This window comes from Moschus berezovskii, chromosome 1, assembly GCF_049115385.1.
Source record: "Moschus berezovskii isolate FMDL1 chromosome 1, NW_MosBer_1.0, whole genome shotgun sequence".
Lineage (NCBI taxonomy): Eukaryota > Metazoa > Chordata > Mammalia > Artiodactyla > Moschidae > Moschus > Moschus berezovskii.
This window is the reverse complement of record NC_142460.1, coordinates 121,863,071-121,888,242: the sequence shown is the minus strand read 5'-3', so window position 1 is coordinate 121,888,242 and position 25,172 is coordinate 121,863,071. Positions and strand designations below refer to the sequence as shown.

The 25,172-nt window shown below is 39.3% G+C and overlaps 2 long non-coding RNA genes across 2 annotated transcripts in view; both read left to right on the top strand.

Moving 5' to 3' along the window:
- LOC129545758 (uncharacterized) overlaps positions 1-25,172 on the top strand; it is a 105,204-nt gene that overhangs the window by 29,477 nt on the left and 50,555 nt on the right. The window lies entirely within an intron of this gene.
- On the top strand, positions 9,056-14,119 carry LOC148778839 (uncharacterized). The gene is made up of 3 exons (XR_016038960.1): positions 9,056-9,134; positions 12,969-13,133; positions 13,997-14,119. It is a non-coding gene; the product is annotated as an uncharacterized LOC148778839 (long non-coding RNA).

Below are 25,172 nucleotides of genomic sequence, written 5' to 3'. Positions count from 1 at the left end.
TGCTAAATAGCCCCTTAAGTATTTGAATATGTACCATCTGGACAAGTTGTTCATTTGGATACAGGTAATAGACATTAGGAAAGGATAGAGGATTTCATAAGATCTAAGGAAGATTTCATGGGAAATAGATGGGGGAACAGTGGAAACAGTGTCAGGCTTTATTTTTTGGGGGCTCCAAAATCACTGCAGATGCTGATTGCAGCCATGAAATTAAAAGACACTTGCTCCTTGGAAGGAAAGTTATGACCAACCTTGATAATATATTAAAGAGCAGAGACATTACTTTGCCAACCAAGGTCCGTCTAGTCAAGGCAATGGTTTTTCCCGTGGTCATGTATGGATGTGAGAGTTGGACTGTGAAGAAAGCTGATCGCCAAAGAATTGATGCTTTTGAACTGTGGTGCTGGAGAAGACTCTTGAGAGTCCCTTGGACAGCAAGGAGATCCAACCAGTCCATTCTAAAGGAGATCAATCCTGGGTGTTCATTGGAAGGACTTATGCTAAAGCTGAAACTGAAATACTTTGGCCACCTCATGCGACAAGTTGACTCACTGGAAAAGACGCTGATGCTGGGAGGGATTGGGAGTGGGAGGATAAGAGGATAACAGAGAATGAGATGGCTGGATGGCATCACCGATTCGATGGACATGAGTTTGAGTAAACTCCGGGAGTTGGTGATGGACAGGGAGGCCTGGTGTGCTATGATTTATGGGGTCGCAAAGAGTCGGACACAACTGAGCGACTGAACTGAACTGAACTGAAGGAAGATCTGAACAGTAGGCTTCTATGAGGTGGGCATCAGGGAAGCTTTGGTGTTTAAGCTTGAGGCTCCTTTTTCTGGGTGCCACCACTGATGTGTCTCAGCGCCAGCATTCCAGTCTCTTCTCAATTCTCTAGAGAGAGAATCTGAACACCCAATTGTATCAGGTCCACTCTTGGAACAGCAATGTTTGGTCAGTTAGTAAAATGGGCTTTAGATTTAGGTTCCTAGAAATCAGAATGAAGTGTCATATTCACAGCTAGAACTGCCTCCTTTACTTTCTCTTTCTGCCTTCTCTGAAGTCCAAGTAGATAGAAAAATTTTAAAAGAAGGCTTATTGACATTCTTGTTTTTTCTTTCAGTATAATGCCCTAAATCCATTATCTGACAGTTACTGTTAATCTGTCCTTAAGACTGAGTAGGAGGAAATGTACTTTATTGAGAGATTGTCTTTCCTCTTAAATTAATGATTAATGTGATGCACCTTAAAAGGTAGAAGACTGTATTTAAAAATCCTCTGTAAGGGATAACTGTTAGGAAGTGGATTTTTTTAGGTCCGGACCTATAGGGGCTTCCCTAATGACTCAGCAGTAAAGAATCTGCCAATGCAGGAGACACGGGTTCAATCACTGAGTTGGAAAGATCGCTTGTAGAAGGAAATGGCAACCCATTCCAATGTTCTTGCCTGGAGAATCCCATGGACAGAGGAGCCTGGTGGGCTACAGTCCATGGGGTCACAAAGAATCAGACATAACTTTGTGACTAAGCAACAACAACTGGGCCTATAGAGGCAGTCCCTTTTTAGACTAATACTGTAGGAAGATATTGAATATATAGTGTTTTATTTGTACAAGAGATGAGCTTTGGGTAACAGATTTATAGTGTAACATAACTGTTAATCCATTGGTATGGAAAAAATAAATATAAATTTCATGGCAAAAATATCAATTTTTATAAGCATTTTAATCGATATCAATGGCTTTTAATAACCTAAATCAGTTTGTTTTTTTAAAAAAATTCACTGAGCCAGGGAATTTTTAAAAAATCTCTTAGATACTGTAATATTGTGATTCAGGGGTTGGCGAAATTTTTCTCAAAGACCAGACAGCATTTTCGTCTTTGCAGGCCACACTGTCTGTTGCAACGACTCAGTTCTGCCATTGTAACCCACAGACAGCTATAGACAATAGAGAAACCAGTTAGCACATCTGTGCTCCAGTGAAACTTTATTTACAAAACCAGGTGGCAGATGGGATTTGGCTGAAGGACTACAATTTGCCACCCCTGTTGTAACTAATTATACAGTCGTATTTGTTTTGGCTGTTAGGAACCTCAGACTCAACTTTGCAGTCAGTTTCCAGCATGGACCACACTGCCTGCAGGCTGTACATCACTCTATTCATGTCATCTTTTCTTTATGCCAGTGTCCTTGGCCACCTTTTAAATATTCTGTTTATTGTTTACATCTCAAACCACCACATGAATTCATTTTTGAAATAAGATTCACATAATTGAGTTAGATTTAGCATAGCATTTAATTGGGAATTGATTTTGTATTACTGTAGATATAATTCTCAATTCATAAGCTGTAAGTTTGTCAAGGAAAGACCAAGTATAAGCTGGGTAGATTCAGACATCTGTATCTACCATGTGCAAGTGTAGCTGATTTTATTATATCTCTTTTTAGGTAATATTCAAAGTTCTTAAGTCGTACTGATGTTTTCTGATTCATCTTCATCTTGAATATTGGGGAAATGATATCTTTTTCTGTTTATTGTCTTTTGTGCTATATTCATAGGACGTAAAATTAAAAACACACAAAGATAAAAATCACAATCCAGACTCCCCCCCAAATTTAGCTGTTCTGACAGGTCTTTACCCCAGAGTCTTGGAATGTCATTTCACATGCCTACGTTTAGACATGCTTCAATTTTAAAAAGATGTCTTCTATTTAAATTGAAATAAATGTCTCACAAACCAGTCATTCATACTCAACTTTCATAATTTTGTCATGTCTTATAAAACTTTTTTCACTTAACCTAATAAATGTAAAGCAAAATTCTGTATTACCGATATAAAATGAAAATCATTATCATTGGTCATAGAAAGGATAATTAAAATTATTAATATATCATATTTTATGTGATCTAATTTTATGTTTCATACCAGTAGTAAGTGCTATATTTTTGGAAATACTAGTCTTAAGTAATTTTTGCCTCCTGCTCCCCTGCTGATCCTAGCCTAATCCAGCAATCAATCAGTTTATCAATCAGAAACTTGGAATTCACTCCCCACAATTTCTCTCCTACCCCTGCGCAGTCACTGTCCTTGTTAATTTCTTGGGGCCCAGGATCTAATAGAAACTGGCTCCCCTTAAAATCCGTACTTGTTAAAGCTACAGGGTACAAATCAGTCCTGCACGTCCTACATCCTTCTTGTCTGCATCCACCCAAGGACTGTAGAAAACCCAAAGCCAAGGACTGAACATGACAAACACATGGATTTTTTTTCTTAAAGAGAGAAATGATGGTTTTAGACCTGATTATCTTTTCTTTGGTACACCGATTTCTATAAATCAGACTTTCCCCACCTTAACTCACTTCATGCAATTTCTGGAAAGGATGTTGGACTTCTATCATTAATGTATTCAGAACGAATCGGAAAATAGAATTTTGAATAAAAGATGGTCCTGCTGTTCATTTCCATGTTGTAAAGGACACACTGCATTTTTCACAAAAATATGTTATATAAGATTATATAATAGTTGAGACTTAGTATCATGTCTTTCTTTATGATGCAAAATGAATTGTAAATAGACCAAAATATTGTTTATACTATGGATGGATTGATTTAATTCTCTATTACCATTAGCATTTGAGATAATTACTAAAAATGTTTGAAAAAGTTAAATCTCAATTTTGTCAAACCAACAAGTGCCCCCAACTCTTCACCCTCTGCTTGGCAGGGAGGATTTTATGGAAAAGGCACAAAAATTTGACCTACTTAGTCTGACACAGAAGCTGTCCTTCTAAATTTGAGAACTGTCCAGTTGGCAGTGTGACATTGACAGGCTTAATCCCTCCAACTAGCTGCCATTTCTACAAGTAAGAAAGATTGCAGGGGGTCACACTGTCCATCTGTCATCCTTTTCAATGGGTAAAATTATTTTAGATTTAATTTAAAAACCTATCACTGTTCCCCTAAACTAGTGGTAAACTTGCTTCATGTACTTTTGTAAGGTACATTTCTGTCCTATTGTTGAAGACCTACTAAAGCCTTTGAGCCTTATCTGGGTATGATGTTTCACCTGTACCCAGCAGCGAGCAGAAATGCAGTCAGAGAACAAATGCCTATCCTAAAATTAGTAGTTCAAATTGTTTGTCAATGTCAGCCTCATTATTGTAATAATTCATACCTACTGCTTTTCATCTGTGTCAGATATCACACAGACAATTATGTATCATTCTAACAACAGTCTAGCACATTGAGTAATTATACTTATGTTTCTGATGGAAAAACTGAGACTAAAAAGTATCAAAGCAAAGCTGTGCTTCATGTTGAGTTCCAATTGGCATCATCCCTAACATTTCCATTTTAACCCATAATCTTCCCTTTTTATTCTGCATGCTTTCTAAGTCTGGAGTCTACGTGATTACCAACTTTAGAATGCCTGAAACTTAATCTGTTTATTTAGGTCTTGAATCAAGAATGCCAAAGCTACTAATCAGAGGTACTGATTGGCATGAGATGATCAGGTCAACAACTTTGAAATAATATAATGTGATTAAAAATAACTTTAAAAAAACTTTGTTTAACCTATCCATTCTGATTGACAGAATTCATTGGCCTTGAGCTGTATTCCCCCATCTCTACCTGCCAATCCATACACAAAGTTGTTGCAAATAAAGTTTCTGCATTCGTTACTTTCCAGGACTTTCTAGAACATTGGACTTGGCTTGCCTATATAAACCATGATTCTAACAAGCTCTCTCTACTAAATTCTGTGTCCTTGACTGTTCTTAACTGGATTTGTGAATAGATGGAGACTTAGCTTAATTCCTTGCCCTTCTAGAGGACATCTTTTCCAGGCTCTTTGCTCTTAATCAGTGTCCAGTTGTGATCCCTTCTATCACTCTTTGCATCGGGGCAGAGGCTATTAACTAGTAGCAAGCAGACCATACTTCCCCTCACATGTGTTCGGTTTATCTCACCCAGCTTTGTTGTTCACTGTTTTTTGGTGTTGCGACCACATTTAAAATGCAGTGATTTCAGGAGCCAGACACAAAAGATCACATGCTGTATGCTTTCATTTATATGAAATATCCAGCATTGATAAATCCATAGAAATAGAAAGCAAACTGGTGGTTTTTAGTGGCTGGAAGGAGGAGAGTGGGGAGTGATTGCCTAATGGGTATGGTGTTTTATTTCAGAATGATGAAAATGTTTCAGAACTAGATAGAGGTAGTGGCTGCACAGCACTGTGAAAGTATTAAAAGTATTAACATAAGTTAATTTTATACTATGTGAATTTCACATATATGAGTGAGTGGAGTGATTTCAGATTTTCTACTTTTGTTGGGAAACTGTCCTCCCATTCTCACTATGTAGCTGTCAGTGTTGAGCGAACTCTAGTCCTTTAGATGAGAAGTGGTGCTTTAGGGACCACATTGCCAGACCCTGAATTGTTGACTTGAGTCTGAGACTAAAGAATCAGGACCAAAATTCTACATGCCCTAGCTGTTGACTATACTGTAGCAGAGAGCTGTTTCTCTGCACACTCCATCAAAAGCCAGATAATGATATATTTGCTGAGAGATCTGCACCATTCAAGAATAAAGGAGGGGTTAGTGGGAAAGTGAGGGAATAGATTTCCTTTGTGGAAAAGGATCTTCTTTTGTATATCAATACTGAACCAAGGTCAAATGGGAACTTCACTCCTTTAGTCACTTCTGTGGGCATTTGTACAGGTGATCGCTACCGCTGAGGGACCAGTTCAGTAAACAAAGCACAGCAGTGGAGGTGGAGCAGGAGAGAAAAGGAATCAAATGAAATAGAGATCTATAATGACAAAGAGGAAAAGCATAAAACAAACAGAATCCATTCTCGCCTACTACCCCTGATACTCTGTTGGTGGCAATAAGACAGCTAACTGGTTCTCTCCTTTAAGGAACATCATGAAATAATGTCTGAAGTTAATTGAAGATAATCAGTTTGGATACTTTCACTCCTCTAAAGTTTCCCCCCCCAACCCCCACCGACTAGGAAGCCTGTGTAGTAAATAATTTTACCTTGCTCAAAAAGAGTTCTGGTCTTTGACCTTAGCTTCTGGGAGGTAATCACTAAGCCTTTGGAACTACAGGGCTGAAAAGAATGCCTTTATTTTTGCCAGATAGTCTAACACTATGATACATAATGGGGACTGGCTAAACCCAGATAGTCTTAGGATGGGACTGGCCACACTAGAAAACCCAGCAATGTTATCTAGTGTTATTCTGGGTCAGACAAGCACATGAGCAGTGAAGCCATCAATCGTGCCTTTGTAATGGATCCCCAATAAAATCTCTGGACACTGAGGCTTGACTGAATTTCCCTTGTTGGCATCATTCCATGTGTTTTGTCACATATCAATGCCAGGAAAGCAATGTGTCCTGACTCTGTGGGGAGAGGACAGTGAGAGCCCCATGTTTGGTATTTCCCTGGACTACACCCCATGTGCTTCCTCTGTTGACTGATTTTCATCCGTTTTCTTTCCCTGTAAAAACTGCAACTGTGAGTATAACAGTTTCGAGTGAGTTCTGAGAGTCCATCTAGACATTGTCAAAATTGAGAGTGACTCTGGGATCCCTACAAACGTTAGTGTCAGAAATGTAAGTGTCATGTATTCTGCATGCCTTCTACTTTTACAGTTGTCTAAGCTCTTCCTAGTTCTACTCTTGATTCTAATACACAGGAATATCATACCTTGATTACTTAAATAATAGAATTCATGGGGACAGGGACAGGTGTTATCTACTTCTGTAGTGTTTTAAATTTTTTTAAGTATGTATTATTTATAATAAAAACATTAAAAAAATTTAAGCGTCTCATCATTTCAGCATTACTCCTTTATCAAGCAACAAATATGATGGAGAAGGAAAATGGTTTACAGAGATAACAGAAATAGTGAAGCTGGAAACCAATCACAGAAATACATAATTAAGGTGAAATTATGCACTATACATTATAATTTATTTTAATCTTTGGCAATATTTTAAAGCAGTATATTGAATTGGGCATATAATGTGTCTGATTCTGAATAGCAATTAGGTCATTTAAACTATAATTAGAATTTTAAAAGAAATCATCATAATTTCTCTAAATATCCACACTGAGTCATAATATTGCTTTATGGAAACCACATCAGAAAACTGTTTAAATAAAGCTTGGAAAGTTTTATGAGTATGTCTATGTATATATTGAACAAAATAGAGGTTTTCAGTCTGAAAAAAAACTCCTCTCTAAATGCCAAATTTGGGACTGAAATAAAATAAGTATTCAGAAATAGTATTGGGAGATATTAGAGTTTAAGAAGCACAGAAAATACTAAAATAAAATAAAATGCAATAAACTAAGCATCTGGTGATTTCTCTCTCCCCTCTTCCCCCTTCATCTTGAGAGGTGGGGTAAAACAGGGCCCTGCACTTAGGCTCAAGTTGGAACTGTTTCATGAAGTCAAAGACAAAACTGTGTCAAAAGAAGATGTGCAGAGGCCGTTGATTCATAAACTGGGTGAGGGAATCCATCTGCCCTCACTGTCAGCAGGAGTTAGAAGGCGGTAGAGGGGAGAATACATTTATAAAGAGAGGAAACAGTCTCTGATTGGCAAGCATCCTCTTATGGTGGGATTTTTAGAAGTGAGGGGCACTTGCTGCTTGGATTCCAGGCATACTCATAATTCTTTTGTTGGCTTCAGAGGGCAAGTGAGCCATCCAGGGACGTTTCTAAAGAGGAAGATGTGTTTAGTGTTAGAGGTTGAAGGGGGATCTGTAGCTGACTATTTCCTGGAAGAAGTGAGGCTCCATGGGATCCTCTTTTTGAGGTCAAACTACCTTAATGGCAAGGTTAGATATCACGGAGAAAGTTTCTCGATGAAGACAGGGTTGGGCAGCTATGCACTATTACTCTAGGTGGAGTCATGCATTCTTCCTTCCATTCTTCCATTTTTCTTCTGTGCCACCCTTCCTCATCCGTTGTGCACCCATTATTTGACTTCCTTCTGATTCTTAAACATAAGACACTAACTTCTGCGCTAGAGCCTCTGGTGTTTCTCTTTTCTCTGCCTGGAATGTTCTCCTCTTCACCTGGCTCAATCTTTCTGCTACCAAGACCTTACCTAATTACCCCTTTTAAGTCAACCATTTAAAGGAAGGGAAGAGAAAGAATCTATCTGTATATGTGCCTATTCATGTACAGTGATATTATAGAAGCTATGTGAGAATCTAACAGTGGCTCCTTCTGAGAAGGAGCAGTGAGAACACCTAAGAATATGAAGGAGGAGATTGGAAGAGGAGATTCACCATGTATCTTTTTATGTATTCTGATTTTTAACTATGTGAATAGATCTCCTATTCTAAAATTTCTTTTTAAACTGAAAATATGTTAACGTGAATGGCAGCCACTTAACCAGCCACCATCACTTTACTTGTATATATATGTGTGTATGTGTGTTTGTCTGAAAATAACATTTTTCCACCTTCATAGTTAGTTAATAATTTGTCTAAGTATAGAAGTTTAACTTGAAAATAATTTTAGCGCAGAACTTTGAACATGTTTTTTCTTCATTATTTTCTAGTATCTGATAAGAAATTGAATGCTTTTTTTATTTTCTTGGTGGGAAACCTGTCTTTTTGGAAGCTTTTAAGACATCTCTTTATGGCTAGTATTTTTTTTCCCATTTTAAAAATTGTGGTATAATACAAATAGCATAAAACTTACCATGCTAACCACCTTTGAGTGTGCAGTTCAATGGTATTAAATACATTCATATTGTTGTACAACCATCACCACCAACCATCTCCAGAACTGTTTTCATTTTGTAAAGCTGAAACTCTGTCCACTAAATATAAACTCCCCATTCCCACCTCCACCCACTCCCTGGCAACCACTGTTCTCTTTCGGTCTCTATGAATCTGACTCTTCAATATACCTCATGTACGTGGAATCATGTAGTATTTTATACCTTGTGTTTTTATAGCACTTTCGAGCCTTTTCCTAGTTATTCGTTTATTGTTTACTGTCACCTCTATTGTGTTTTAGGTTCCATGAAAGCAGGGTCATTACTTCTCTGATTCATCCCTGTGTCCTCAAAGTTGAGAGCAATGCCTAGAACACAGTGGTACGTGAGTGATGAATGTTAAATGGTCCATCAATGAGCAGTCTTCCTGGGGGAGGGATTCTCTACACCACTTTGCCAGAAGAGGTTTGAACCTGGCAAACATTTACCATGTTATCAGCTGACTTGGATGTGGGGTGGGTTTGGATTTCCTCTATACTGACTGAATTTCTGACTTGCTGCCTTTGTGATGTTATGATGAAGTTACCAAAATAAGTCCCCATTTTGTATAATTAGGAAAAATGACCACTATAAGACAGTTTGGGGAAAACTCTTGTGCTGCAAACTCAAGTGGAATTTCTTAGATGGCAAAGAACTGGTCCTCTTTATCTTCTCTCTTGTCTTGGAGCAGATTGTTCTATAGCCATCAGATAAATATCAGCTTACCCTCTGCTTAGTAGAATCTTGGCTATGATCTTGTTAGAGTGCCAATCTTCCTTTCTGGGATAGAGTTAGGCCAGACAGGAGGATCAGCAACATTTTCTTAAAGAACCAGATACTAAATATTTTAGGCTTTGTGTCCATATGACTTCTGTCCTAGCTACTCAACACTGCTGTTACAGTGCAGAAGCACCCAAGACAATCAATAATATGTAAAGGAATGAGCATGACTGTTCCAATAACACTTTTTTATGGATTGCTGCAATTTTAATTTTCATGTGCCACAAAACATTATGCTTCTTTAGATTTTTCCTACCCGTTTAATCAAAAACATTCTTAGCTTGTTAGTTCAGTTCAGTTGCTCAGTCATGTCTGACTCTTTCTGATCCCATGGACTGCAGCACTCCAGATTCCCCACCCGGAGCTTACTCAAACTCATGTCCATTGAGTTGGTGATGCCATTCAATATCTCATCATCTGTTGTCCCCTTCTCCTCCTGCCTTCAATGTTTCCCAGCATCACGGTCTTTTCTAATGATTCAGTTCTTCACATCAGGTGGTCAAAGTATTGGAGTTTCAGCTTCAGCCGCAGTCTTTCCAATGAATATTCAGGACTGATTTCCTTTAGGATGCACTGGTTGGATCTCCTTGTATTCCAAGGGCGTCTCAAAGGTCTTCTCCAGCACCACAGTTTAAAAGCATCAATTCTTTGGCGCTCAGCTTTCTTTGTAATTCAACTCTCACATTCATACATGACTACTGGAAAAACCAAAGCTTTGACTAGATGGACCTTTGTTGGTAGTTTCTCAGCCTTTTAATATGCTGTCTAGGTTGGTCCTAGCTTTTCTTCCTAGGAGCAAGCATCTTTTAATTTCATGGCTGCAGTCACTATCTGCAGTGATTTTGGAGCCCAAAAGTATAAAGTCTCTTGCTGTTTCCACTGTTTCCCTATTTGCCATGAAGTAACTGGACCGGATGCCATGATCTTAGTTTTCTGAATGTTGACTCTTAAGCCAACTTTTTCATTCTCCTCTTTCACTTTCATCAAGAGGCTCTTTAGTTCTTAACTTTTTGCCATAAGGGTGGTGTCATCTGCATATCTGGGGTTATTGATATTTCTCCCAGCAATCTTGATTCTATCTTGTACTTCATTCAGCCTTGCATTTCGCATGATGTATTCTGCATATAAGTTAAATAAGCAGGGTGACAATATACAGCCTTGACGTACTCCTTTCCTGATTTGGAACCAGTCTGGTGTTCCATGTCCAGTTCTAACTGTTGCTTCTTGACCTTCATACACATTTCTCAGGAGGCAGGTCAGGTGGTCTGGGATTCCCATCTCTCGAAGAATTTTCCACAGTTTGTTGTGGCCCACACAGTCAAAGGCTTTGGCGTAGTCAATAAAGTAGAAATAGATGTACTTCTGGAATTTTCTTGCTTTTTTGATGACCCAATGGATATTGGAAATTTGATCTCTGGTTCCTCTGCCTTTTCTAAATCCAGCTTGAATATCTGGACGTTCACAGTTCACGTACTGTTGAAGCCTGGCTTGGAGAATTTTGAGCATTACTTCGCTAGCCTGTGAGATGAGTGCAATTGTGCAGTAGTTTGAACATTCTTTGGCACTGCCTATCTTTGGGTTTGGAATGAAATCTGACCTTTTTCAGTTCTGTGGCCACTGCTGAGTTTTCCAAATTTGCTGGCATATTGAGTGCAGCACTTTCACAGCATCATTTTTCAGGATTTGAAATAGCTCAGCTGCAATTTCATTAACTCCATGAGCTTTGTTCTTAGTGATGGTTCCTAAGGCCCTCTTGACTACTTTCCAGGATGTCTGGCTTAGGTGAGTGATCACACCATCGTGGTTATCTGGGTCGTGAATATCTTTTTTGTATAGTTCTTCTGTGTATTCTTGCCACCTCTTCTTAATATCTTCTGCTTCTGTTAGGTCAATACCATTTCTGTCTTTTATTGAGCCCATCTTTGCATGAAATGTTCCCTTGGTGTCTCTAATTTTCTTGAAGAGATCTCTAGTCTTTCCCATTCTATTGTTTTCCTCTGTTTCTTTGCATTGATCACTAAGGAAGGCTTTCTTATTTCTCCTTGCTATTCTTTGGAACTCTGCTTTCAGATGCTTATATCTTTCCTTTTGTCCTTTGCCTTTAGCTTCTCTTCTTTTCTCAGCTATTTGTAAGGCCTCCTCAGACAACTGTTTTGCCTTTTGCATTTCTTTTTCTTGGGAATGGTCTTGATCCCTGTACAACGTCATGAACTGCTGTCCATAGTTCTTCAGGCAGTCTCTGTCAGATCTAATCCCGTGAATCTATTTGTCACTTGCAGTGTATAAATGTAAGGGATTTGATTTAGGTCATACCTGAATGGTCTAATGGTTTTCCCTACTTTCTTCAGTTTAAGTCTGAATTTGGCAATAAGGAGTTCATGATCTGGGCCACAGTCAGCTCCTGGTCTTGTTTGTGCTGACTGTATAGAGCTTCTCCATCTTTGGCTGCAAAGAATATAATCCATCTGATTTTGGTATTAACCATCTGGTGCTGTCCACATTTAGAGTCTTCTCTTGTGTTGTTGGAAGAGGATGTCTGCTATGGCCAGTGCGTTCTCATGCCAAAACTCTGTTAGCCTTTGACCTGCTTCATTTTGTACTCCAAGGCCAAATTTGCCTGTTACTCCAGGTATCTCTTGACTTCCTACTTTTGCATTCCAGTCCCCCATAATGAAAAGGACATTTTTGGGGGATATTATTTCTAGAAGGTCTTGTAGTTCTTCATAGAACCATTCAACTTCAACTTTACAGCATTAGTGGTTGGCTCATAGACTTGGATTACTGTGATATTGAATGGTTTGCCTTGGAAATGAACAGAGATCATTCTGTTGTTTCTGAGATTGCATCCAAGTACTGCATTTCAGACTCTTTTGTTGACTATGAGGGCTACTCCATTTCTTCTAAGGGATCTTGCCCATTTCGGTCCATTTTAGTTCACTGATTCCTAAAATGTCGATGTTCACTCTTGCCATTTCCTGTTTGACCACTTCTAATTTGACTTGATTCATGGACCTAGCATTCCAGGTTCCTATGCAATATTGCTCTTTTCAGCATCAGACTTTACTTTCATCACCAGTCACATCCACAACTCGGTGCTGTTTTTGCTTTGGTTCCATCTCTTCATTCTTCCTGGGGTTATTTCTCCACCAATCTCTAGTAGCATATTGGGCACCTACCGACCTGAGGAGTTTATCTTTCAGTGTCCTATCTTTTTGCCTTGTCATACTGTTCTTCACCAGTGTGAAATATAAAACGTAATTCTCATACAGTGCAGGGTGCACAGAAAACAATGTATAAATACTCACATTTCCTTCAGGCCAGATATTCTTGAAACCAACAGGAAGAAGGCAATATTGTTAACTCACAGCAGTGACCACTATGTATATAAACACACAGGTACACTATAATATCCCTAGAGGAAGAAATGGCAACCCACTCCAGTATTCCTGCCTGGAAAATTCCATGGACTGAGGAGCCTGGTGGGCTACAGTCCATGGGGTTGCAGAGAGTTGGACATGACCGAGTGACTGAGCAAGCAGCACTGAAACATGCTACCACAAGGTAATGTCTTTAACTTCATCCCTAAAAGAAATTATTCTAGCTTTAGTATTAGATACTAACTATGAAGCGTATCTTGGGCAAAGTTGAATAAGCTATTGCATCTTTATGGAAAGGAAAAATATCATGTCAAATTGGTTGCATAAAGAGTTTGTGCACGTATGTAAATTCTCATTGTTGCCCTTTTTGGTCTTTATATTTAACCACTCAGCTTAAGGATTAAATCCACAAATTCTACGAGAGTTTGTATGTATATGCCACAAGAGTTTAAAGATGGAAGAACCAAGGCACAGGGTGGTTAAGAAAGTTTCATAAAGTCACGCAGCTACCACATGCAGAACCTGAGCCAGACCCTGGCAGGTGACCCTAGACCTTGTTCTTTTCACCACTTTGCTACTTTTTAAATCATCACACCTTTAAATTTTCATGCCAATAATAGTCTTTCTCTCCAGGGGAAATTGTTCCCTCTATAAAAACAGAGAGTTTAAAAATATTTCACCTCCTTCAGTAAACAAACTGTGATACATAAACCTTCAGGTTTTAAGTACAGTCTATAATATTCTCATTAGCCTGGGAAAATGAGTCCTAGCAAAGATCTATGCAGAGTAACCACCTGGGTTCCACACACAGATCCAAGATGGCAGTTTCAGATGGAGGTTTGGAATTTTTTGTTGTTGTAAAAATATAGGATAAAAATTCATTCTTCCATAGAACTACTCACTTTGCCAGTTTCCATTGTATTATAGAACATATATAAAATTTCAAATTACTGCTAGTGAAATATCTCTGATGGAAATGTTTGCATCTAAATATAAAAAGCAAATGTCCATGTTATTTTTAAGTACTAGTTGTAGAATATAATGCAGGAGCTGTTATCTCATGAAGAAGGATGGTGGTCAAAGATCTATTCCAGAATGGTGCTGGAGGGGCTGGCAGGTAAGCTCCTTTGGTAATTTTAGTGATTTTCTCTCCATCAAACATAACTGGGCAACTATATCCTAAAAAAATGAGACCCCGTGGTTTCTTCTTTTCCAGTGGTTGTTATATTTTTATTTTTTATTTATTTTTGTTTATTTATTTTTTTATTTTATTGGCGGTAAATTACCTTACATTAATATATTGGTTGGTTTTGCCATACATTGACACGAATCCGCCCCGGGTGTACATGTGTTCCCTTTCTTGACCCCCCCTCCCACCTCCGTCTTCTCCATATCCTCCCTCCAGGTCATCCCTGTGCACCTGCCCCAAGCATCCTGTATCATGCGTCAAACCTGGACCGGTGATTCATTTCACCTATGATAATATACATGCTACAATGCCGTTCTCCCCAATCATACCACCTTCACCCTCTCCCACAGAGTCCCAAAGACTGTTCTATATACCTGTGTCTCTTTTGCAGTCTTGTATACAGGGTTAAGGTTACCATCTTTCTAAATTCCATATATATGCGTTAGTATACTGTATTGATGTTTTTCTTTCTGGCTTCCAGTGGTTGTTATATATATATTTAATCTCATTGTTTGTCACTGCCATTGATAAGTTTTCTAAAAAGGTGATGTAGATTAGCCTTGAGTAGTAAGGATAAAATTAGACAGAAAATGCCTCTTTTTGATGAGGCAGCTATTCAGTGTGCTTTCTTCTTATATTTAAAATTACATCTTATATCCTCAGTTACTTCTATGCCAAATAATAAATATCTTGAACTTATACTGTGTCATGTAATTTATGAAGCATTTTTACATATTTGAACTAAGTTTATACAGAAAACACTGATACATGTTTTTTCTCCTTTGTATGGATAAGGGATTTGAGAAAGATTAGGTGAGCTTGCCAGGATAATTTTATTCCTATTCTCTCATTTTTAAGGAATGGACCATTTTATTACCCACAGTCTTATAAGAGGACATTGTAGAGAAATGAAACTATTATAAGTATTCCATAATTCTTCCTGGTAAATGGGTAAAGATATTTAACTCTGGGAGGGATAGGAGAAAGAAATATTGATGTTTGTCCTCTGGCTTATCTCTCTTAATAATATTAGCCTATTGAGTTCTTAGGGTAGGCTTTCTAAAAAAAACATTTAATTAGCACACTTAATCATCACAAGACCCTCATTGGTGGGTATATAATACAGATGTGGAAACTGAAGGGTAGAGGTATTAATTTATCCCAGATGTTGCATCTAGTACAGTAAGTCCCCTACATACAAATGAGTTCTGTTCTTAGAGGGCATTTAAAAATCCAATTTGTTTTTACGTCCAACAAAGTGAGCCTAGATACCAAACTGACACCAGCGGCTATATAGTATTGTCCTATAATAGGTTTATAATACTTTCACACAAATATGTGAAAAACAAACACACACACACACACAAAAAAACAATTTTAAATATTATAGATCCCCTGGCGAAAGGAATGGCTACCCATTCCAGTATTCTTGCCCAGGCTATTCCATGGGCAGAAGACCCTGGAGGGCTACAGTCCAAGGAGTTGCAATGAGTCGGACACAACTGAACTACGAAGAGTTTCACTTTCACCTTGAAAAGTACAGTAGTACAGTACAACAGCTGGAATACAAGGGCTGGCATTACGTGAACAGGCAAGAAGAGATGCTGACTAGAGGAGGGAAGAGGAAGAGGGAGATGGTAAGGCTGAAAGATCGTCAGCAATAGAGGACAGAGGGCAATGCTGCAGTTTCAGTCATGCTTGATGGTGGTTCACATGTAGGCGACTAATTGTAACTTGTTAAACAGGATTCAATGAGGCTATCTGATCCTAAAACTTGAGCTTTTTTATATTCTCCACTAATTCTTTAGAATATGAATGCTATATTCTGTATTTTCCTTAACTATATCATTTTATGGCCCTTGTAGGGAACTAAGTTTCCTGTATCTTATATGAAAACTCAATAATTTGTAAAAATCTGAGTTTGATTTTTGGCTATTAAAAAAAATTTTTTTTAAAAATAACATTGTATGTTGTGGAGGTTAGAAAGATAAAGCTATGAAAAGGCAACTATCAGAGGTGTCTACTTTCTAGCATTTATTTTGGAATGTAGGAGGGAACTTCAAAGACACACTAGAGAAAAGATTAGGGAGCTGTGAGAGATGGAGAAGGCAATGGCAAGCCACTCCAGTACTCTTGCCTAGAAAATCCCATGGATGGAGAAGCCTGGTAGGCTGCATTCCATGGGGTCGCTAAGAGTCGGACACGACTGAGCGACTTCACTTTCACTTTTCACTTTCACACATTGGAGAAGGAAATGGCAACCCACTCCAGTGTTCTTGCCTGGAGAATCCCAGGGACGGGGGAGCCTGGTGGGCTTCTGTCTGTGGGGTCACACAGAGTTGGACACGACTGAAGTGATTTGGCAGCAGCAGCAGCTGTGAGAGATACTCTTGAAAAAATGGGTGGGTTCTCATCAATAAAATCTTAGTGAAAGTTTTCATAAATAAAGGTCAGGCTTAGGACTTCCCTGCTGGTCCAGTGGCTAAGACTCTGTTCTCCCAATGCAGGGGGCTTGGGTTCGATCCCTGGTCAGGGAACTAGATCCTGCATACATGCATGCATGCATGTTGAGATGCTTCAGTCATGTCCAACTCTTTACAACCCTGTGGATTGTAGCCCAGCAGGCTCCTCTGTTCATGGGATTATCCAGGCAAGAATATTGGAGTGGGTTGCCATAACTTCCTCCAGGGGATCTTCCCAATCCAGGGATCGAAACTGTGTCTCTTATGTCTCCTGCATTGACAGGTGGGTTCTTTACCACTAGCACCACCTGAAAAGACCAGATCCCACGTGCCACAATGAAGATCAAAGATCTCACATGCTGCAGCTAAGACTCAGTGCAGCCAAATTCAAAAAGAGAGAGAGAGTCAGGTTTAAGATAAGGTTAGCTTACTACCATGGTATCTTAATATTATGGGGCCACATGTTCCCTTAAGATTTTAACAGCAGCCCCCCACCTTACAAAACATGACTCCTGAGTGAGGCTTCCAACAACAGGGACAGTTCTGATCAACTTGACCCAATTTGAAATATGGCAGAGCTAGGTCTCAAGCCCAAGTCCTTTAAACATACATTTGAAAGTAGAACATTATTGGCACTTTCTTGGAGAAAGGACCAACTCCAGGCAAATCACAAGAGGCACACTTACAGATTGTCACGTCTTGGCATCCTCACTTCCCTGGACCCGAAGCACTCAGGACTTGCAAACTTCCTTGGTGAGTAAGAGGCTTTTATTCTCCTACCCCTTCCTGAGCAAGGCAGTGCCCCCAACCACACCTCCATCCTCTGCGATTCAAAGAACTTCCCCTTCATCTAGTTCAGCAAGTGTTAGGACCACTGATGACTCATGCACAGTAAAGTATGAAGGACTGACAGCTGGTGTCTCTGGTCCAACAGTGTTTTAATGCAAAGGAAGAATTCTGATGTTTAATTAGTGATAACTTCCCCGCAGAAAAGAATTCTGGATGGTGGAATTTCAGCAGTGATATATGGCTGAGAGTGAGAAATGAAGTAGAGAGGAGGGAGAAATTATTTTTAGGAGGAAGTCCAGCCTAGAGTTGTCAGAACTGAATTGGAGTCCAAGCTGTGTGGTGTCTTTAGACTTTCTTTTTGTTGTTGTTCAGTTGCTTAGTCATGTTGCATTCTTTTGCGTCCCCATGGACTATAGCCTGCCAGGCTCCTCTGTCCATGGGATTTCCCAGGCAAGAACATTGGAGTGGGTTTGCTATTTCCTCTTCCAGAGAATCTACCTGACCCAGGGATTGAACCCACCTCTCCTGTGTTGGCAGGCGGATTCTTTACCACTGAGCCACCAGGGAAGTCCTTTAGACTGTGCGTGTGTGCGTGCTAAGTCACTTTAGTCGTGTCTGACTCTTTGCAACCCTGTGGACTGCAGCCCGGGAGGCTTCTCTGTCCATGGGATTCTCCAGGCAAGAATACTGGAGTGGGTTGCCTTGCCCTCCTCCAGGGGGTCTTTCTCACCCAGGGATAGAACCTGCACCTCATGTCACCTGAACTGGCAGGCAGGTTCTTTACCACTGTGCCACCTGGGAAGCCCTTAGACTGTGTGACTGTGTTCAAATTATTTAACTTCTGTAATTCCTATCTTCTTTAATCTGTAAAATGGAGCTAATGATGAAATTGTGGTTATGGAAACCTTGTAATTTCTTGTGTGTAGAGCACAGTGTTTGTCATATGAGAATTGCTCTATAGATAATGATTATGTTTTGGCATTTGGAGCTAGAATTGTGGCTGGTTCAAGTGCATAAGTAAACAGAGCCAAATATAAACAGATAGATAGCATGCAATGGTTAGCTAACAAACGGAATCTAGCCAAAAATAGGCATATTCAATTCCTCACATCTACCTGCACATGATTTTGTTCATAAGCTTTCCTTGTGCTGTCTTATGCAGCACAGTGTTCCTTGTATGTGTGGGAGGGGGGTTGCCATGTAATGACAATCATGTAATGATGATAAGTAACTGTAACTGCTCCATGTTTTTCTGGGATATGTATTTCAAACGTTGATTTTAACATAAGAGTTATCACCAACACTGATTTTTACCATCTATCAGGCAATGGTTTGAGATGAGAGATTCTAGTCAATATGTGTTCTACACATTCTCTATGCCAGAGATCATCAAAATTTACTGTGCCTTAGAATAACTAGGAAGGTTCAGGTTAAGAATTCTGTTTCATGGGCCCCTCCCCCAGAGGACCGGACGCAGAGCACTGAGGATGGAGCTTCAGCAGCTGTGCTTTTACTTATTTATTTATTTTGCTTTCTTTTTTTTTAAACTATTTTATTTTTTATTTATTTATTTTTTATTGAAGGCTAATTATTTTACAATATTATATTGGTTGGTTTTGCCATACATCGACATGAATCCGCCCCGGGTGTACATGAGTTCCCCTTCCCGAACCCCCCTCCCACCTCCTTCCTCCCCTTATCCTCCCTCTGGGCCATCCCCGTATACCAGCCCAGAGCACCTTTAATATGCATCGACCCTGAACTGGTGATTCGTTTCACATATGATAATATACATGTCTCAATGCCATTCTCCCAAACCATCCCACCCTCACCCTCTCCCACAGAATCCCAACTACTGTTCTATACATCTGTGTCTCTTTTGCTCTCTTGTATACAGGGTTATCATTTGCATCTTTCTAAATTCCATATATATGCGTTAGTATATTGTATTGGTGTTTTTCTTTCTGGCTTACTTCACTCTGTATAATAGGCTCTAGTTTCATCCACCTCATTAGAACTGGTTCAAATGCATTCTTTTTAATGGCTGGGTAATACTCCATTGTGTACATGTACCAAAACTTTCTTATCCATTCATCTGCAGATGGACATCTAGGTTGCTTCCATGTCCTTGCTATTATAAACAGTGCTTCAATGAACATTGGAGTACATGTGTCTCTTTCAATTCTGGTTTCCTTGGTGTGTATGCCCAGGAGTGCAATTGCTGGATCATATGGCAGTTCTATTTCCAGTTTTTTGAGGAATCTCCACACTGTTCTCCATAGTGGCTGTACTAGTTTGCATTCCCACCAACAGTGTAAGAGGGTTCCCTTCTCTCCACACCCTCTCCAGCATTTATTGCATGTAGACTTTTGGATAGCATCCATTCTGACTGGTGTGAAATGGTATCTCATTGTGGTTTTGATTTGCATTTCTCTGATTATGAGGGATGTTGAGCATTTTTTCATGTGTTTGTTAGCCATCTGTATGTCTTCTTTGGAGAAATGTCTGTTTAGTTCTTTGGCCCATTTTTTGATTGGGTCATTTATCTTTCTGGAATTGAGCTGCAGGAGCTGCATGTATATTTTGGAGATTAATCCTTTATCAGTTGCTTCATTTGCTATTATTTTCTCCCATTCTGAAGGCTGTCTTTTCACCTTGCTTATAGTTTCCTTTGCCTTGCAGAAGCTTTTGATTTTAATTAGGTCCCATTTGTTTATTTTTGCTTTTATTTCCAATATTCTGGGAGGTGGGTCTTGGAGGATCCTGCTGTGATTTATGTCAGAGAGTGTTTTGCCTACATTCTCCTCTAGGAGTTTTATAGTTTCTGGTCTTACAATTAGCTCTCTAATCCATTTTGAGTTTATTTTGGTGTATGGTGTTAGGAAGTATTCTAGTTTCATTCTTTTACAAGTGGCTGACCAGTTTTCCCAGCAATACTTGTTAAAGAGACTGTCTTTTCTCCATTTTATATTCTTGTCTCCTCTGTCAAAGATAAGATGTCCGTAGGTGCGTGAATTTATCTCTGGGCTTTCTATTTTGTTCCATGGATCTATATTTCTGTCTTTATGCCAGTACCATACTGTCTTGATGACTGTGGCTTTGTAGTAGAGCCTGAAGTCCGGCAGGTTAATTCCCCCAGTTCCATTCTTCTTCCTCAAGATTCCTTTGGCTATTCGAGGTTTTTTGTATATCCATACAAATTGTGAGATTATTTGTTCTAGTTCTGTGAAAAATATCATTGGTAGCTTGACAGGGATTGCATTGAATGTATAAATTACTTTGGGTAGTATACTCATTTTTACAATATTTCTTCTTCCAATCCACGAACACGGTATATTTCTCCATCTATTAGTGTCCTCTTTGATTACTTTCACTAGTGTTTTATAGTTTTCTATGTACAAGTCTTTTGTTTCCTTAGGTAGATATATTCCTAAGTATTTAATTCTTTTCGTTGCAACAGTGAATGGAATAGTTTCCTTATTTCTCTTTCTATTTTCTCATTATTAGTGTATAGGAATGCAAGGGATTTCTGTGTGTTGATTTTATATCCTGCAACGTTACTGTATTCATTGATTAGCTCTAGTAGTTTTCTGGTAGAGTCTTTAGGGTTTTCTGTGTAGAGGATCATGTCATCAGCGAATAGTGAAAGTTTTACTTCTTCTTTTCCAATTTGTATTCCTTTTATGTCTTTTTCTGCTCTGATTGCTGTAGCCAAAACTTCCAGAACTATGTTGAATAGTAGTGGTGAGAGTGGGCACCCTTGTCTTGTTCCTGACTTTAGGGGAAATGCTTTCGGTTTTTCACCATTGAGGATAATGTTTGCTGTGGGTTTGTCATATATAGCTTTTATTATGTTGAGATATGTCCCTTCTATTCCCACTTTCTGGAGGGTTTTTATCATAAATGGATGTTGAATTTTGCCGAAGGCTTTCTCTGCATCTATTGAGATAATCATATGATTTTTATTTTTCAGTTTGTTAATGTAGTGTATTACGTTGATTGATTTGTGGATATTGAAGAATCCTTGCATTCCTGGGATTAAGCCCACTTGGTCATGATGTATGATCTTCTTAATGTGTTGTTGGATTCTGATTGCTAGAATTTTGTTAAGGATTTTTGCATCTATGTTCATCAGTGATATTGGCCTGTAGTTTTCTTTTTTTGTGGGATCTTTACCAGGTTTTGGGATTAGGGTGATGGTGGCCTCATAGAATGAGTTTGGAAGTTTCCCTTCCTCAGCAATTTTCTGGAAGAGTTTGAGTAGAATAGGGGTTAGCTCTTCTCTAAATTTTTGGTAGAATTCATCTGTGAAGCGTCTGACCTGGTCTTTTGTTTGCTGGAAGATTTCTGATTACAGCCTCTAGTTCCGTGCTTGTGATGGGTCTGTTCAGATTTTCTATTTCTTCCTGGTTCAGTTTTGGAAAGTTGTACTTTTCTAGGAATTTGTCTATTTCTTCCAGGTTACTCATTTTATTGCCATATAATTGCTGATACTATTCTCTAAAAATCGTTTGTATTTCTGTGTTGTCGGTTGTGATCTCTCCATTTTCATTTCTAATTTTATTGATTTGGTTCTTCTCCCTTTGTTTCTTGATGAGTCTGGCTAGTGGTTTGTCAATTTTATTTACCTTCTCAAAGAATCAGCTTTTGACTTTGTTGATTTTTGCTATGGTTTCTTTTGTTTCTTTTGCATTTATCTCTGCCCTAATTTTTACGATTTCTTTCCTTCTACTAACCCTAGGGTTCTTCATTTCTTCCTTTTCTAGTTTCTTTAGATGTAGAGTTAGGTTATTTAGTTGACTTTTCTCTTGTTTCTTGAGGTGTGCCAGTATTGCTATGAACTTCCTCCTTAGCACTGCTTTTACAGTGTCCCAGAGGTTTTGGGTTGTTGTGTTTTCATTTTCATTCATTTCTATGCATATTTTGATTTCTTCTATGATTTGTTCATTATTCAGCAGCGTGTTGAATGTTCAGCCTCCATATGTTGGCATTTTTAATAGTTATTCTCCTGTAATTGAGATCTAATCTTACTGCATTGTGGTCAGAAAAGATGCTTGGAATGATTTCAGTTTTTTGAATTTACCAAGGCTAGATTTATTCCCCAGGATGTGACCTATCCGGGAAAAGATTCCGTGTGTGCTTGAGAAAAAGGTGAAATTCATTACTTTGGGGTGAAATGTCCTATAGAGATCTATTTAGTCTAACTGGTCTATTGTGTCATTTAAAGTTTGTGTTTCCTTGTTAATTTTCTGTTTAGTTGATCTATCCATAGATGTAAGTGGGGTATTAAAATCTCCCACTATTATTGCATTGTTGTTAATTTCCCCTTTCATACTTGTTAGTAATTGTCTTACATATTGCGGTGCTCCTATGTTGGGTGCATAAATGTTTATAATTGTTATATCTTCTTCATGGATTGATCCTTTGATCATTATGTAGTTTCCTTCTTTGTCTCTTTTCACAGCCTTTGCTTTAAAGTCTATTTTATCTGACATGAGTATTGCTACTCCTGCTTTCTTTCGGTCTCTATTTGCATGGAATATCTTTTTCCAGCCCTTCACTTTCAGTCTGTATGTGTCCCTCGTTTTGAGGTGGGTCTCTTGTAGACAACATATATGGGGGTCTTGTTTTTGTATCCATTCAGCCAGCCTTTGTCTTTTGGTTGGGGCATTCAACCCAATTTCGTTTAAGGTAATTATTGATAAGTATGATCCCGTAACCATTTCCTTTATTGCTTTGGGTTCAAGTTTATACACCCTTTCTGTGTTTCCTGTCTGGAGAAGATCCTTTAGCATTTGTTGGAGAACTGGTTTGTTGATGCTGAATTCTCTCAGCTTTTGCTTGTCTGTAAAGCTTTTGATTTCTCCTTCATATTTGAATGAGATCCTTGCTGGGTACAGTCATCTGGGCTGTAGGTTATTTTCTTTCATCACTTTAAGTATGTCTTGCCATTCCCTCCTGGCCTGAAGAGTTTCTGTTGAAAGATCAGCTGTTATCCTTATGGGAATCCCCTTGTGTGTTATTTGCTGCTTTTCCCTTGCTGCTTTTAATATTTGTTCTTTGTGTTTGATCTTTGTTAATTTGATTAATATGTGTCTTGGAGTATTTCGCCTTGGGTTTATCCTGTTGGGGACTCTCTAGGTTTCTTGGACTTGGGTGATTATTTCTTTCCCCATTTTAGGGAAGTTTTCAACTATTATCTCCTCAAGTATTCTCTCATGGTCTTTCTTTTTGTCTTCTTCTTCTGGGACTCCTATGATTCGAATGTTGTGTCCCAGAGGTCTCTAATATTGTCCTCATTTCTTTTAATTCATTTTTCTTTTTTCCTCTCTGTTTCATTTATTTCTACAACTCTATCTTCTAGCTCGCTTATCCTGTCTTCTGCCTCTGTTATTCTACTGTTTGTTCCCTCCAGAGTGTTTCTGATCTCATCTATTGCATTATTCATTGTATATTGACTCTTTTTTATTTCCTCTAAGTCCTTATTAAACCTTTCTTCCATCTTCTCAATCCTTTTTCCAGGTTATTTATCTGTAACTCCATTTTGCTTTCAAGATTTTGAATCATTTTCACCATCAAAATTCGAAATTCTTTATCAGGTAGATTCCCTATATCTTCCTCTTTTGTTTGTGTTGGTGGGCATTTATCTTGTTCCTTTACTTGCTGGGTATTTCTCTGCCTCTTCATCTTGCTTATATTGCTTTGCTTGGGGTGGCCTTTCCCTCTTCTGGCAGTTTGTGGGGTTCTCTTTATTATGTAGTTTCCTCTCTGTGTGTGGGGTTGAACGGGTGACTTGTCAAGGTTCCCTGGTTAGGGAAGCTTGTGTCGGTGTTCTGGTGGGTGGAGCTGGATTTCTTCTCTCTGGAGTGCAATGAAGTGTCCAGTAATGTGTTATGAGATGTCAGTGGGTTTGGAGTGACTTTGGGCAGCCTGTATATTGAAGCTCAGGGCTATTTTCCTGTGTTCCTGGAGAATTTGCGAGGTATGTCTTACTCTGGAACTTGTTGACCCTTGGTTGGTGCTTGGTTTTAGTGTAGGTATGGAGGCATTTGATGAGCTCCTATCGCTTAATGTTCCCTGGAGTCAGGAGTTCTCTGGTGTTCTCAGGATTCAGGCTTAAGCCTCTTGCCTCTGGTTTTTGGTCTTATTCTTGGAGTAACCTCTAGACTTCTCTATCTGTCATTTCCAAGGTGGTTCCCTCTGTTTTAGCTTCTGTTTGCTGGTCTCTTCAGTGTCAATTTCCTCCCTGATACTAGGGGGCGGGTGGACACTTTTTAAGTCTCAGTTGTTCAGTCCTGTTCTGGGAAGGGAGGAACGCTGCAGACAAGTATCTCTGGCGTCTGTGGGGAGTGCTTGCAGCGTCTCGGCCACACTGGGTTTGCCCCCGCTCACAGCGCATGTGCTGTCCAAGTCTATACTGCACAGGTTCTAGGTTGCTCTGCCAGGAACTGTCCGAGGCCGGCACTGGGTTGTATGCACTTCCCAGGTCTGAGCGGCTCAAGTTCAGGTTCTCAGGTACTCCACAAATGCGCAGACTTGGTTGGGCCTGCGTTTTGTGCCTTCCCCGGTCTGAGCAGCTCAGGTGACCAGGTATTTGGTGAGCGCAGTCGCTGCAACTTATCGCCTCCCTGGTCCCTGCCACTCAGTTTTCTGTGTGTACAACCGGCACACCTTCTCAGGCGGATATCGACTGGCTGGAGCCCAAGAAGTCTGGATTAGCAACATGCCTGCCTGTAGTTTGTATCAGATGTCTTTCTGGGGCCATGGTTGCCCGCTCCGGCTC